The sequence below is a fragment of the Lepisosteus platostomus genome, unplaced genomic scaffold (assembly GCF_059453375.1).
Source record: "Lepisosteus platostomus isolate fLepPlt1 unplaced genomic scaffold, fLepPlt1.hap1 Scaffold_47_H1, whole genome shotgun sequence".
NCBI classification, from domain to species: domain Eukaryota; kingdom Metazoa; phylum Chordata; class Actinopteri; order Semionotiformes; family Lepisosteidae; genus Lepisosteus; species Lepisosteus platostomus.
Genome location: NW_028291667.1, coordinates 135,127 through 149,155, shown reverse-complemented (window position 1 = coordinate 149,155; position 14,029 = coordinate 135,127). Strand labels below are relative to the sequence as shown.

The 14,029-nt window shown below is 40.8% G+C and overlaps 3 non-coding genes across 3 annotated transcripts; 2 read left to right on the top strand and 1 right to left on the bottom strand.

The window, feature by feature from the left end:
* The first annotated feature begins 36 nt into the window (after positions 1–36).
* trnas-cga (transfer RNA serine (anticodon CGA)) lies at positions 37–118 on the top strand. The gene has a single exon. It is a non-coding gene; the product is annotated as a tRNA-Ser (tRNA).
* Positions 119–4,181: 4,063 nt separating this feature from the next.
* On the top strand, positions 4,182–4,263 carry trnas-cga (transfer RNA serine (anticodon CGA)). Its single transcript has one exon. It is a non-coding gene; the product is annotated as a tRNA-Ser (tRNA).
* A 7,070-nt stretch (positions 4,264–11,333) lies between these two features.
* trnaq-uug (transfer RNA glutamine (anticodon UUG)) lies at positions 11,334–11,406 on the bottom strand. The gene has a single exon. It is a non-coding gene; the product is annotated as a tRNA-Gln (tRNA).
* Positions 11,407–14,029: the final 2,623 nt, after the last annotated feature.

The window sequence follows — 14,029 nt, the reverse complement described above, 5'->3', positions numbered from 1 at the left end:
AGATTAAAGGAGGAATGCGTCGATGGCGAACTCGCTGTAGTCGTGGCCGAGTGGTTAAGGCGATGGACTCGAAATCCGTTGGGGACTCCCCGTGTAGGTTTGAATCCTGCAGACTATGGCGTCTGCCGCACGTCTCCTTGTGCCTGCGCGGCAAAAGCGTGGTGCCGCTTCTCCTTTCCTGGTACTATAAAAACGCTAAATCGCTTGGCCCTGCTGCCATGGAAATGAGTTCTTCAGATAACCACACATCTTGCGTTTGCACCTCTGGTGTTCTACTTATGCCTTTGAAAACCTAATGAATAAAACTGAAAGAACCGACACAATATGTAGGTGCTCGTAAAGCACGCATTAAAGAACTGTTAACAGCAAGGGTTTCAGTGGGTTAACTGAGGAGAAGGCGTGATCGCTAATTGTTGACTTTGTATTTGGTGTTAGAAACATTCTTACTGTGCATGACGTGCAACAAATGTAGCCACAGAAATTGCATCACGCTTTCATGTATGCTATTGCAGACACCAACGTTGCCTAGATAGAAAACCGAAATAGCCGTGGGTTTGCTTGCTGGTCTGAAGGATCTCTCTTCGAATCTCTATCATTTGTCAATTGAAGTAAAAGGCGCTCCAATCTGATACGTTCAGAATCAAACCCGCAGCTGTTGTTCGACTTTATTTCTTGACTAATTACAACTGAGTGTCGCATGAGCAGTTACGTAAACTTGTCTGATATATTTGACAAATGCCGTTCTTCAATTAAAACTAACAGTACATTGTCAGGGACATTCAGTTCTATACAAACAAGAGACAGACAAGAGAATGTTTCTACCTTTCATGTGGACTACGTGTTGACTTAATGATCGGAATAATTGAAAAGTTCGGGTTCATAGCCGATGCAGTGCGTGCTAATTAGAACAACAGCAACGCTGAGCTCTCAGCACCGTACTGAGCCCAGGTGATTTTCTAAAGCTGTCAGGTGCAGTTCATTTACATGAAGGAAATCTCTTACTGAGTACGATTACAATGCAGTAAGTAGCACAGACTACTTAGGGGAGTAGCCCGATGCGTTTAAAAACGACCCGAGCCAGGCAGGAGTCAAACTTACAATCTCCTGATCCATAGTCAAACGCGTTATCCATTGCAGGACTGCAACCCGATGAGCTCAGCACTGCAACTAGTAAACTATTACCCCCGGTCCATTCTTTTCCAAAAGTGAGAAACACCTGTTTTCTACATTTTGTCTATTTTAAAACCATATCTCTTTAAACCAAACCAAGAGTTTGTCTTTTGCACTGATATTCTGATTCATTTCGATTTCAAAGAAAACAAAACCTACCTTCCAAAGAATCATAAAATTGTCCCTTCTTCCAGACTCTACTTCTCTCTTGTAGTAGTACAGCAGACCTTTCCAGGTGAGCAGATCACAGAGTCTGAAATGAGCTTCCTCCATCAAGCAAAGTACCTGAACATGACTCTGTCTTCATAAAAGCGCCCCTGTAATAAAGAAATTAAATCTGAAATCAAGAGGGCAGTTGCCTACTGAAATACAAGAAGTCATCAATTTTAACCTAGCAACACATTAAAGGCTGCATCTATACAAGTACGATTCTAGAAATGCTCACCAGATTACGTTTTAAGAAGGAACTGCGCCTCAGGTTCCGCCGAGATCTTAACTCGGATGGCAGGATTCAGAGTCCGGAGTGCGGACTGATGGCGCACGGAGGGTCCATATACTGTGGATCCCTCAGTGATCTTCCGCGTATTCAAACCGCCAGCGTGTGACTCCCCTGTCCCCGTGACCTCATTGCTCTGCTCTCTCCTCTGTGCAGCCGAGCTCGATTCACGGTAAAGTGAAAAAAAAAGGTGCCCTCAACGTGAGATTTACTCTGGAGCGAGGATAGATGTTACCTTTTTATTATTGAACAGGATGTATGTGATGTGGCGACTAGGTTCAATTTTGTATCCTTTTAAAAGATTAAGGACTGGGGTGAGCGGGATTTACCACCCTTTCAGCTAAGAACCCGACGTGCGGACCGTTTAAGCTGCATAGACTCAGTCGTTTAACTCTTCTCCATTAGCAGGGTTAAGGTTAAAGAAAAAAAACATTGCTGACTTCTTTTTTTTTGCCAGCCGATTGCGCTGATTAGCAAGGTTTGTATTTCATGTTTTGCAAGTTGCATCCATTTTAAGAAAAACAAGTCGCGTTAAAGACAGGAAATGAATACTTGCATTTAATTAAGTCTAGCTGTAGGCGGTTGTCCATAATGACCAGTTCTGTTCAAGAACACAGAACAAAAAAGGCACCGCTGGGATTCGGACCCAGGATTTCCTGTTTACTAGACAGGCGCTTTAACCAACTAAGCCACGGCGCCCTGGGAGTGCTGTCGTTTTGCAGCCACTTGGACACACCACTCAGACACATCTGCATTCGGTGTGTGCTCCGCCTGTTCGCTGAGCAAGTTGCCACCTTTACATACAATAGCAACATCGACACCAAGAGAAAGGATGACAAATGGCTTTTATCTGGAACTTTTCATGTCCAAGGAGCTCAATGTGCATTCTGTGTACAACAGGGCCACTGAACTCCACAATGGCCACTGAACCACAGTAGTGGGTTGCTGGCTTGACATCTCCCAAGGAAAATGTTGAAATCGCATGTGGAACAGGAAAATGACCCTCGAGTACGAGGGAAAAAAAAGAAAAAGATCATCTGGAGCGCGGCAACCCATGTCTGGACAGCCCAGTTTCCTAGATGAGGTGGCCGAGTGGTTAAGGCAATGGACTGCTAATCCACTGTACTCTGCACGCATGGGTTTGAGTCCCATTCTCGTCACTCTCCATGTCTGACATGTGTGCCCGTGTGCCTTTGGCCCTCCTGTTGTTTGCTCCAGTACTAGAGCCGTACATTTCCTAGCGGTGGCTGAACATGGTATAGTAGGCTAACGTCAGTATCGAGCAGTGACAGTAACAGTATTTACGTGCCGCTGCTGCCAAGTGGCTCTGGTTTGAGACCGCATTTTCACTTACTTGCAACGGAAATGGAGAAAGCGATTTTTGACAGTCTCTCGAGAGATTGCGCTAGGTGTTTAGGGATAGACTTTGTCAGTTCCCCCTGGGATGATGGCCTCTCAAATAGTTTGTGATTCCTTATACAGTAGAAGCCTGCTTCGTGGCTTAAATCCAAGCTAAGGAAACGAGTTAGAGGTCTGATGCAGAACTGCGAATTCAATGAACGGGAACACTACAGTACATTGCACTGTGTGTGTGAGGAAAGCTGCCCCCTTCTGTCCCTTGTCGACCGAACAGAGGACTGTAAAGGATACCGCCAAGAAACTTTAGGATGCTGGTTGGAATCCAGCTCCAAAGAAGCCCCTTTGGGTGTTATGTCATCAAAAAGTAAGAACAGCGAATCTCCCTTTGATCAAAAGCGCAACAGAACTGTTTTCCGTGGAGCAGGTTTCTGACCCGTAGACCTGTTTTATTCGTAGGGCAGGGCGCATTCCCAAACGCGAATCTCATGTTTTAGAAATGCTTTGGGCGGCGTGAAGTGAAAATTAGAAATGGGCTCCAGATGCACATGGAAGCAATCAAGTGTTTAATCCGAGCTGTTTCAAAGACTGCTCAAGAGCTTTCCTTTCACAGAGGCGCAACGATTAATGATGGGGGTGCACCCTTCAATGCGCCTTACGACTCTAGGGAGTGATTGAGACGTACGTAGCGTGTGCTCATTTCCCTCTATTCCCCGTGTTGCAGTGGTAGGATGACATAAATTCCTGCTTCGACACGTAACGGCATTATAATCAAGTGCAGGAGCTGAGGGCTTTAGTTTTGTTTCGTTTTTCATGGCGTTCGTAAGCGCGCAAATCAAAGGCAATTCCTGCGTCTAACAGGAATGTAAATGCTTTGGAAAGTGCAGTGTGGTGCAGCTTGTAAAATCCTTGTCCACATTTGTGGTTTGTTGATGTTTTTTCTGTCTGCCAAAGTTGCATTTTGACATCCGGACGGGGAGACTTTATCATTTGAAAGTGAAGCCAGCCTTAAACCCTCTGAGGCATGTCTGTCTGCCGGCACGTATTTTGTCAAAGGTATTTATTTTTTTTTAACAGAGAGCGACTTTGAAAACGTTTCCGCAGCCACCTCGCACTCCGTGTTAGATTATAGGAGGAATGCGGCGGGGGTGAGCTCGCTGTAGTCGTGGCCGAGTGGTTAAGGCGATGGACTCGAAATCCGTTGAGAACTCCCTGCGCAGGTTTGAATCCTGCCGACTATGGCGTTTGCCACACGTATCCTTGTGCCTCTGTGGCAAAGGCGAAGTGCCGCATCTCCTTTCCTGGTACTATAAATACGCTAAATCACTTGGCCCTGCTGCCATGGAAATGAGTTCTTCAGACCTCTGGTGCTCTACTTATGCCTTTGAAAACCTAATGAATAAAGCTGAAAGAACCGACACGATATGTAGGTGCTCGTAAAGCACGCAGTAAAGAACTGTTAACAGCAAGGGTTTCAGTGGGTTAACTGAGGAGAAGGCGTGATCGTTAATTGTTGACTTTTTATTTGGTGTTAGAAACACTCTTACTGTGCATGACGTGCAACAAATGTACCCACAGAAATTGCATCACGCTTTCATGTATGCTATTGCAGACACCAACGTTGCCTAGATAGAAAACCGAAATAGCCGTGGGTTTGCTTGCTGGTCTGAAGGATCTCTCTTCGAATCGCTATCATTTGTCAATAGAAGTAAAAGGCGCTGCACAGAGAGGATCACTGTCGTGAGGCCGGTTAGCTCAGTTGGTTAGAGCATGGTGCTAATAACGCCAAAGTCGTGGGTTCGAGCCCCTTACTGGCCAGGTCCTTTTCTCCTCTCTTACCAAAGCTGTTAGGTTCCTTTCCGTGGTGAGATGGGTTGTCATGCAACGCTGCCACATCGTGCCGACAGACAATTAAATGACAAAAATGAAGAGAGTTAAAGCAGCTGGAGAGGTTCTCTTACAACTTTTGAGCTGACACAGTTTTGGAAAATGTTTCCTTCACGCTGCACTGTACCATATAGGCAGCCAAGTGTCTCCAAAACAAAACAGAATTGACAGTCATATAATGTCCATTAACCCCGGTTTTAAACGCAGCATCATGTCTGCCATCATAAGAATATGAGTCCAATATTTTAGAATATAGTCAGAATGACTTCTAACCTTACCTGTGGTGTCTTTGATCCCTTTTGCTCAATGCATGGTGTACGTACTGCATACATGTGTCTTGAGAATGAGTAATGGGCCCCTGAGACAGTCATTTGCCTGTTTCACAAATGATCGTATTTTACTAGAGATTCTGTTTGGGATTCAGATGTGCATTCAGACAGCAATCCCTTTCAAGAAATGATACGTTCTGGATGAGGTCAAAGGTGCTGGAACACTGTATTTAGGATGTGTTTGCAGTGATTGTCTGTCTCCTGCTTCAACGCAGTGATATATAGATGTGCTCCTGTAATTTATTGGTACAAGCCCAGGGCAGTAAGCAGTCTGAGGATTTATTTCCATACGGCATAGAACAGTGAAGCAGTGAAGTAGTGCAACACACTGGATCATTATATTATTAGAATCTATTCTACTTAAATTATTACATTATACACAACTTGAGTTCATTTTAAAAATTAAAAGGTAATGAAAGGAATGCATTTTCATGAGAAAGATAATACCGATTTTTCATGTGATAATCTTCCTTATATCATGTCGTGCATCATTTGGACACTTTGTGGGCTTGAAATACAAAGAAAATCATGTTCTATGGTACAAAACAAATACAAAACTTAAGTTTTTATTTTAATTAGATTTGTTTATTAAGCATAAGCAATCATTTATTACATTAATATATGTGAAAATGACATTTTAGCACCATAATATTACATACAGGTCTCTAGCTTCAACACAGTGCTATATGCTCAGTGATTTATTGGTACATGCCCAGGGCAATAATCAGAATTAGTATTTATTTCCATACGGGCTACAGGTAGTGTTGTGAAATACTTCAACACACTGGATCGCAGATTTAGACCCCCTGCACTCTTACTCCTTAAAAACCAAAGAAATGAAGATATGTAGCAATCACATTGTAACAGGGGTGACAGTGACTTAATGCTTATACTAGTGGACTTCTGGTACCTTTAGGGTACGGTGTTCCCTGAAGGGCTCTCAAACCCCGCATTTCAGATGCCTAGCTGTATCGCTGATGTGTTGCACCTCAGAATCACTTTTAAACCTTACCTCTGGTATCTTTAATCCCTATTGCTCAACGCATGGTGAAAGTATTGCATAAATGTGTCTGAAAATGAGCAATGGGCACCTGAGAGACTCATTTGCCTGTTTCACAAATGATCATATTTGACTAGAGATTCTGTTTGGGATTCAGTTGTGCATTCTGACAGCAATCTCTTTCAAAAAATGATTTTACCTTATCGCAGCTTTGCCCTTCTTGCCTCTTTGGACAATATCTCCATCTTGTGGTCGTTGTTGGTAATGTCTAGACAATATCTCCATCTTGTGGTCGTTGTTGGCAATGTTTTCTTATGCCCTTTTTTATTTCAATTCTCTATTAGTTGATTCTAGAATCTCTACAATAGAGTTGAAAACATCAGTTTTATAGCAGACAATATGACATTATTTATAGTCCAATTAGAAATTTATTACCCTGTTTTTAACATAATAACAAATTAAAATTGATTAAAACTAAGTTTGGAACACCAGGGAACATAAAAAATGATTTTTAGGAAAACCATGAGGTTCTCTGTGTCCGATGCCTGCAAGGGGAGAAAGCTAGAATCCTTTGATTTTTCAAAATTTGAAAATAAACATTATATAACAACAGCTTTCATTCCTAGGAGTGAAAAACAACCATTTTTGAAGACATATTAGTTTCTAAAACACTACAATAAAGTTAAAAACATCCATTTTATATCACATTATTTTTTGTGAAATAATTAAATTGGCTTATTTCTCTCGCATTAAATTGGCTACAAATGCAAGAATTCAACCAGATATTCTTGTAAAATGTATAGTGTTGCATTGCAGTTAGTTAATGTAGTTAGTCCATAGTCAGCAATCTAAACTTTATTGTTAAGCTTTAATGATTGATGTTGTACCAGTAACCTTTAGAAATACTATAGTACTTCACAAATGCTTTGTGTGTTTGGAAATCTTTTGAGTAAAAGCCTTATAAAAATAGGTTTAGTTTTTACAGGACATCACAAAGAAATAGGATGGTATAATTCTTATAATTGCTTAGTGATTGTATTTGGAAGATTATGCACTAAACAGACTTCAGGAATGCCAGTGGATCATTGTGCTATTTGGAATTATTCCAAAAATCAAGTGACCTCTTTGCTGAAGTATTTTTAGTATTATTTATTTAGTATTAATAAAGAATAGATTTATTAAAGTCATGCGATGTGCAAGCGGGATATGTAAAATAATTGAAAATAAAGTTTTTTATTATTGTTATAGAGAAACATGATCAGATTTTCCCTGGTTCAGAAAAAAAACGATTAAAATCTGTAATCTTTCCACTTGTATGTCATCAGACATTAACGAGTACAACCCCCCTCTCTGCCGGAGTGCTGGCTGTGACGAATTAAACCAATTTCACAGGTATTTTCAAAGTAGGAAGTACAGTGTTAACTAGTAGATGGCCTCCTCAATGAAATCGCTTCAACATGCTAATGCGTTGGTGTAACAGTCCGGGCGTGGCAAGCTTCCAATGTCAACTCGACTCGATTGGAAGACAATGAACGTATTTTAGCCCTAAATGAATTAATAGCAAACATGGTTTACATAAAAGACATTTTTCCAAGAAAGTTCATAATAATACGATCTATAGTTGAAATCTGAGCCTAAATATAAAGAAAAAAGCATTTTCAGAGAGCAATCACGCTGTGTTTATGTAGAAAAAGCGATTAGGTTTATGAGCAATCTAATTATCTATTCGCTTAAAACGCTATATAAAATAAAGTTTATTTAAAGATGAATGATAAGTGTCGCAGTTTAAATAATTTTCGTAGTAGGGCTTGGACAGATTCCAAGTGCATTTTTGCAATTTACGTTGCATTGTCCAATGTGATGTTGTAATACAGTTTAGAATACAGTAAGTCTAAACTGTATCAGCTTTATTTATGGGTTGCAATTTAGAAAAAGTCAAAAACCGCACTCAAAATGCAATTTAGAGCTTTCTGGCAAGAGGAGACACCCAAATTATAATGTAACATGCCACTGTTTGTGCATGAACAAAGTTATACTGCAATTTTCCTTAGATTCGCAATTAAAAAAAATAATTTTTTTGAATCCCCGGCCGAACACATTCCATTAGAATCAGCACTTTTATACAGTATATCGCCTTTAAACACATATATTTAAACACGCGTTTACGATTTAAATCAAAACGCGATTCAAATCAATATAAATGTTTATTTTGTAACGCATAGGTGACTATTCATTGTTATTAAAAAGACGTAAATTCGATCATGTTGTGATATTTAGAAATATAAATTTGTTTTGATGCGAGTGAGGTTTTATTTAATCTCTGACCAAGGGAAATGTTTCATTTTTTCAAAGAAATGTTTGTTAAAAATTAAAGTCATAGTTCCATGAGATTCAACCACAGACCATGTGACATAGGAGTCAGGAACCTAACCCACAGCACCACCAGCGCAGACACATGCTGAGGGCTGAAAAAGCACTACAGAAACATTATCGACTATAAAATAATGTAATTAGGCACAGAAGAAGTTTACAGCACAGTACAATAATAAATGCTGACCATGACTTTAGAAGCATAAATTACCTTACACTCAATTTAAACACAAGCTGTCTTTAGCCCTCTAAGCTGGTTCATACAGAAATGTAGAGAACCAGGCTCAGAACACGCAGCTTCATTAGCGAATACATATGCAGAACAACTAGAGAAGATGTTTTACAGAGGATGGATTTTTAGAAACATCCCATCAGTGACATCACTGAAGTCAACTCCTAGGTAACTGTCGTGTGGATAGTTTCACAAGAATCAGACAAAGGTTTAAGCATCACTTATTTTAGATAAAACTGCAAAAAAACAACAACAACCCATAATGTACTTCTTTGCGGCTCTGTTTGCCCAAATCATATATTCACAACGTGAAATTAGAAAATAATATTACGTAACCAAAAACCGCAATATGGAAACAGAACCTGTGTAATTGTTGACAGATGATGTACTCGTAACATTTTTACAAGACGAACTACAACATTTAAAAAATGACTTGTATGTACTTGATATCTCTAATCAATCCACTGCACTGCATTAAAACAAAACGAAAACTAAAACGCCCTGGGCATACCGTTTCGCGCTTCTTATCAGTTGCTCAAAAGCAATTTGACCGTATGAAATGCATAATATAAACCTAGAAACATATACGTGAGGAGTATTTACGTAGTATCGGTGTCAAGACATACCTCTCAAATACTGTAAATCAAGTTAAAAATATCTCAAGACCGATTCTGGTCATAATGAAACCATGTTTCGTGTATGTTTTCTTTAAAGTACCGAGACCAGCCATATACTGTATGTTTATGTTCCAAAATTAATATCGTTTATGGCCTTCACACGTGTTGCAGTATGCTCCTATTCTTTTTATGCTCAGGCACTAAGATTTCCCTTCAGTGGTAAAATTCCAAATAAATATTCAATACTTAAACGGGCACAGTTAAGACATTACATATACATATACATATACATATACAAACTGTATACAGTACAGTTTGCATACGGTAATATGTTTATGTTCCTAAATCAACCTCTTTTATGAGCATGTGAAAGGCATGGTGAATCGATTCTCAAAAATTACTGTACTTTGCATGATTGGAAAAAAATGCGTGATTGCGAAATGCTGTGGTGTTACTTTTACAAAGACGGTCAATGAAAAAAATAATGTGGACCAGGGCAATACTTTGAGTTTACAGCTTGTCCAAGTTCATTTATTATTAATACTATTAGTAATATCTTCATTAAAGACTTTGATGGCTACAGCTCAAACATGAGAAGTTGAGCTTTATTAGCGCCACCTTGCGGAAATTCCGGATACTATTATTTTGCTAGCGGTATTTACCGGTAACTCGCGGTATTTACCGGTAACTTGTGGTAGACTGCGTACAGCGTACGCCCGCGCATTTTGAATGGCTGCATCTGTAGCAATCATATTGTAGCAGACACTCAATTGCCTGTTTCACAAATGATCATATTTTACTAGAGATTCTGTTTGGGATACGGATGTGCATTCTGACAGCAATCTCTTACAAAAAATGATTTTACCTTATCGCGGCTTTGCCCTTCTTGCCTCTTTGGACAATATCTCCATCTTGTGGTCGTTGTTGGTAATGTCTAGACAATATCTCCATCTTGTGGTCGTTGTTGGTAATGTCTTCTTATAGATAGATACTTTATTGATCCCGTGAGGGAAATTGCAGTGCAACAGCAGCTTAACACACACAACACAGCCACAGTGTAACAATTATATAATAATAGTACAATACTGTATATATACTGTATATATATATGAAACAGAAATAGAAACAGAAACAGGAATCGCTTACTACCTGGAGAATCTCTGTAGGAATATCTAGCATTTATCAATGGAAATAAAAGCTGCTTTAATACAGTGCATGTTCAAACTCAAACCCTCAGCTGCTGTTCTTGTTTGTTTTGGGACAAATTGCAACTGAGCATCGCATGAGCCGTTACGTACCCTTATCTGTTAGGGAATTTCAAGGGAGGAGTTAGGTCAGAATGGGTAGGCTGCAAAACAACAAGTAAAGATTTATTCCGAGATGAAACGTTGTGGCGGTTTTCTTATCTTTTCAGCATGGACTAAACTTTTACGTGTTCCTTATATGCTATATATGTATATATTAGCACCAATGTCGTTCTTAAAAACTAACATGAAATTGTCAGGGACATTCACCTATATACAAAGACGAGACAGACAAAGTAATAATTCTATATTAACGTGGCCTACATATTGACGCAATGATCGAACTAAGTGACGTGTTCTGATTCAGATCCCCTGCAGTTCATGCCAATTAGAACAATAGCAATGCTGAGTCCTCCCCACCCTACTGAGCACAAATTCAGCTGCTCTCCAGTTCTGTTCTGCATGTTTTTTCATTGCAATTGAGCTCGGAGCTGGAGATGATCTCCATACAGTTCTGTGTTAACTAGCCCGCACTTGCGTGCTAATTTACGGGTTGTGGCAGATGCTTTTCTATAGTTCATATACATGACGGCAACCTGTTACCGAGGAACCTGAGAGGTTTAAAAGCCTCACAAACCAGGCAGGACTCGAACCTACAATCTTCTGATCCAAAGTCAGACGCGTAATCCATTACGCCACTGGCCCATAGAACATGTGTTTGCATTCCACCACAGAGAGCTCTACACTGCTACCAGTAGTACACTTCCCCATCTAAATTTTCACAGCAAGAAACTTGTGTTTCCTACTATTTTTATCAGGTTTAAAATATCATCTCCTTAAAACAGAAAAAGTGTTGGTGTGTCGTGCTGAAATTCTGATTGATTTTGAATTCAAAGAAAAAAGGTTTTCTTCCAAAACACCGTGAAATTGTCACATCTTGCAGACAATAGGTGTATTCCATGTTGAAAAGAGAAGAAAGAAAACCATGGAGCCTTTTACAGGTGTGAGGCTTCTTCAGGTGTGAGAAGACCTCACGGCCGAAACGCTGTGTTTCCGTTCTTCTCTTTTCAGCATGCAATAAACCTATTACTTGTTCCTTTGCAGCCGAGGCATGCTGACGTAGCTACCCAGCTGAACATCTTGCAGACTCTACAGTACTTCTCTCCTGTAGAAGTAAAGCAGGGCTTGCTGGGTGAGCTTTTGCTCCGGTAAATTAGGTCACGTGTCATGTTAAATCACTTCTTCTAAACACAACATTTGCTGGTGCTAGCTTTCCCCATGAAAACAGACATTTCCCTTACAGTACATGACATATCGTTTTTATTCTATCAATAAGTATAGAAATAAAACAAAAGAAAAAATGTTGTCGCCAAAGAATGCACAGTTCTGTCGCCTTGGGGAGGTGTCAAGGGCATTGAGCTCCTTGGACATGAGAAGTGCCAGATAAATGCCATTTCTCATCATTTCTCTTGGCGTCAGTTCTGCTATTAAATGGGACGGAGGCAACGGGCTCAGAGAGCAGGTTAAGTGCACACCGAACGCAGATGTGTCCAAGTGTCTGTAAAAGCACGGTGCTCTGCTGGCGCTGTTCCCTAGTGGCTTAAAGTGCCTGCCTAGTAAGCAGGCGATCCTGGGTCTGAATACCAGCGGTGCCTCTCTCCGTGTCTTGTTGTGCCGCATGTCTCATTTCAGACAAACATGTACAGCTTGGTTCAGTTTAATGCAAGAATTCATTTCCTTTCTGGAATAACTTGTTTTTGAAGAAATCCATACAGCTTGTGAAAGATGAAATCCATTTCTTGGTTGTCAGTGGAAAAAGATTGCCGGCTGCAAGAAGCGCAAGTGATTGTTTTCTTTGACCATAAACCTGCAAATGTAGGGCGCACAAAAGACTGTCAGACTCTGTGGTGCTGAAAAGTTGGTGGTTCAAGCCCCTCCAGTATGCGTGTCTCAGTTTTTCCAATGTAAACATCATCACCATTGCTAAAGAAGATGGCGCAGAAGGCTCCACAGCCGAAACGTTGTGCTTCTTTTCTTCTCTTTTCAGCATGGAGTAAACCTTTGCTTTATCCTTTGCAGCCTAAGCATGCTGACGCAGCTACCTTTCTCTTAACACGCCTCAATCATTATTCACCAAAACGATCAGCAGAATAAGTCGCCTTTGTGGTGATGTCACTCCTCTGCTTCACAAATGTCCTTAGTGACGGGCCATTTCTTTCTGCCATTTTTCCGGAGCGGTTATTGATTGCTCCATCATTTCCCTCTTACTTTCCATCACTAGATTGAAAAAAAAAAACAGAAACAGGCTGACAGGACGACAATCAAATTGCAAAAACTCATCAAAGCACTCGATAGAGTATTTGAATCCACAAGTAGCTACGAGCAACTTTGTCCTGGCTTGCATGAAAGTCGGAAAATGTCAAAAAGAAAAAGATGGTGGCTTTTTCATATTCGTTCTTTTATTTTTAGTTCGTTGCTTCTTCTGTCCATTGTCCTCCTGCCTGGCTCTTGACCTGTGACTGTTTGAACGCACACAGTAGACTTTCATGCAGGGGATTTGTCCTGAGCCTCTGTGAAAGACCCACCCACCCCCATAAATAACTGCTCTAGAAACACATGAATGCAAAACTAAACCACAGCTTAAAGAGGAGCTTGTCATGACCGCCAGGCAGTTAAGACCAACTCTTAAGCAATCTAAACAGCACCAGCAGCGGGTGATTATTAACAAACGCCGCCGCACGAGTTAACCCACCTGCACACACTCCACCGTGCGGTACGCAGTGCTATTTTTACCATCTTTACCTGCTTCCCGCTGGTATTGAGTCTACTCCTTGAGAGCTCTACCTGGCGTTTTTTCCATTACCTCGTTTATTCTGGATATTGGACTCCCCTTCTGCCTTTTCGACTTTGGACCTCGCCTCTCACCTCGGACTGTTTGCCACCAGTGTTCTCCCTGGATTACGACTTACCTTACGCCTCTTGACCACGAAACAAAGCAAAGCAGAGCAAAACAAAATGAACAAACGAAAACCCTCACGTCCCGCACTTGCATATAACGCCGTTACGTGCCCAAGCGGTATTTTACGTCATCCTAGCACTGCACCCCGGGGCGTACGGTATATGGGAACGAGCACACGCCACGAATCATCTCGAATCACTCCCTACAGCTGTAAGGCACCTTGAAGCATGCACCCCCAACATTCTTCTTTGCGCATCTGTGAAAGGTAAACTCTTGAGCAAACTCTGAACCAGCTCTAAGGAAACTAATCTGATTAGACGTTACTTTGACTCATCTTTTAAGGGACCCTTGTTAATTGGAGAAATCAAT